This window comes from Melitaea cinxia, chromosome 18, assembly GCF_905220565.1.
Source record: "Melitaea cinxia chromosome 18, ilMelCinx1.1, whole genome shotgun sequence".
NCBI lineage: Eukaryota > Metazoa > Arthropoda > Insecta > Lepidoptera > Nymphalidae > Melitaea > Melitaea cinxia.
The window spans coordinates 11623076-11625818 of NC_059411.1; the positions used below are offsets into that span (position 1 = coordinate 11623076).

Sequence of the window (2743 nt, forward strand, 5' to 3'; positions counted from 1 at the left end):
TAAGTTAGTATATTGTTATTTTTTAAATGAGCCGTATAGTATGAATTAAATAAATACTTTTTCTTACTCTCGATAGATTTTTGAAGTCTTTCATTTGTGAGTGCTATAATAATAAGTTTCGCCATAGACAATGCTGGCGACAGTCCAAGCTTTTAAAAAATTAAAAAAAAAACTAAATAGTAAAAAACAGACAAAAGAAGAAATAATTTAGTATAAAAAGTTACAAAAAAAAGTCTCGCCCAACGTGGGGCTCGAACCCACGACCCTGAGATTAAGAGTCTCATGCTCTACCGACTGAGCTAGCCGGGCTTGAAATAACTTCTTAAAAAATGGGTCAGAACAAACAGATATCCCTGAACGTATTTACAGAAATATTGTTACATACCCATTTATTTATCATTGGCTATATTTCAGAAAAATGTACCGTCAGGTAACATATTTTTTAATTTTTTTTTTTTTTGTTTTTATATAAAACATCAAAAAAGATTTAATAGGTTTTCAAGTCTATACTGATTTTTTTTTTTTTTTATTATTAATCCGGCATACATACCATGCATATCATGCAAAAAAGAGCATAAGACGTTCAGATATTATAAAGTTTTTAACATGCCTTGTAATTGAATTCTTATTGGTCAATGATCACTAAATATTATAGTGTAGAACTAAATATTTACAATATTTATTTGAATATTTGAAGTTGGGTCATATTTGCTAATGGTTTAGTCGTGCTGCGCACGTCACAAGTATATGACGATACGACGACAGCGACGATAGATATTTTTATGAAAGAATAAATAATTGCACCACCTACCCGATCTCTCAAATAAATAATACTCAATCCTATTTCGGGTTCTCTGGAAGAAATGGCTAACTAGCTATAAGACCGCCTCTTGTACTACAAATTCTTAAGTTGTCTGTATTATTATTATTTTTGTCTTTGCATATTGTGGTGTACAATAAAGAGTAAATAAATAAAAATAATAATTGCATGTGGTGACTGCGTAAGTTTTTGTACACATTTTGACTTGTGTAGATTCTGCTCATGGGCGTACTGATACAGTGGCCGGTGCGTGCAAATGGCGTCTGACAGTACTGTATAAATAATTTATTTTATAAAACCGGTCACGTGGTCGTCTCATCCGAGCGGTGATAATTAGCGTTGACACCGACAGGGGATACTGTTATACTTAACTACATTTTACATAATAACGATTAAGAGCTCGGGCAATATGAGTTTATCGTGCTGAATATGACGATAAGTAATAGATTTTACTTTATACAACATATTTTTAATACGAACTTGTGTTTAACACACACGCGACTGTGTGGTAGGCAACTTAATACGTGTGTTTTAGATGACAGTTGGCTGCTATAGATACCCTTTTTGCTTGCAATAAGTGAACATGTAGGTACATGTTCATTAAACATATATAAAAATTCCTTCTATTGTTACATTGTAACCTTTTGTATCGTTTTTAAAAAAAGATGGCTCTTGTTCAAACAGCACAAGTGTGCGGTAACTTTATTAGGGTTCACGTTTCAAGTTCGCGCCAAATCTTACGTAGATATCGGTCCAGTGGGGTGGAGGATGTCCATTTCTACTCCAGAACACGTCTGATCCAGCGGCCATTGATCTTGCGACACAGGTGACTAGTCCACTGCCAACTTGCTAATTCTGTGGGCTACGTCAGTTACTTTCGTTCTCTCGTGGATAATTTAATTTATGATCCTATCTTTGAGAAAGACCACAAGTATAGCCCGTTCTATTACTCATTGAGCAACTTGAAACTTGTAAACTTGTGACGTCGTCAGTGTCCACATCTCGGCGGCGTATCTTAAAACAGGCAGGACGCATTGCTCAAAGACGAATTATCGTCTTCCTAGCATTGTGGAATCTTCGAAGTGAAGACCAATTGAATCCTCCTATTGGCTTCTTTCGCGATGTTGTTTCGGCCTAATTGGATGGTATGGCCTAAGTAGACATAATCCTGAACAAATTTGAGAAGAGTACCATCGACCGATACCGGTCTCGTTATGACTTGGTTATTAAACATAACTTTCGTTTTGTCCAAATTCATAAAGAGACCAACTCGTTGGTAAGACTCGGCCGCCCAACATTTGGCCTAGGTTCTCTAACGTCTCCGCAAAGATGATAATATCGTCGATGAAACGAAGGCGAGAGATGTATTCGCCGTAGACGTTGATGTCTCGTCATCCCCTCAACCCAAGGTCTTAAAGACATCATCTAGCGCAGTGGTAAGCAGTTTTAGCGACATTACATCGCTCTGCATTGCCCTGCGAGAAAGGAAAATGGGTCTTCTTCGCTGATAATTATAAAATATTAATAAAAAGATAAAATTTTAAAGAATGATCTATTCACTAAACATATATAATAATTACCTAATAATATAAAATACTACTGGCAACGATATCATTGAACATAAAAGAAATAATAATAATAATAATAATAATAATAAAATAATAAATAAATAGAAATAAATAGTATGTACTTACAATAAATTAGTCTTTTGAAGTTTTATACACATACAAAAAAAACTCATTATTACTTTTCTCTCCAGGCACTATATTACTATATTTACAATACTCTTTTATTGGGATAAGTTTAAGACATTCTTTTTAAATATAGCTAATAATAAGTTAACAGGTATAAAACGAGATGTTTCTAAAGATATCTCTAACAACGTTTGTTGGTTATGACCCATTTTTTTAGCACAATGTCCAA

At 34.1% G+C, this 2743-nt stretch overlaps 1 non-coding gene across 1 annotated transcript; it reads right to left on the reverse strand.

Moving 5' to 3' along the window:
* Positions 1-236: 236 nt before the first annotated feature.
* On the reverse strand, positions 237-309 carry Trnak-cuu. The gene has a single exon. It is a non-coding gene; the product is annotated as a tRNA-Lys (tRNA).
* Positions 310-2743: the final 2434 nt, after the last annotated feature.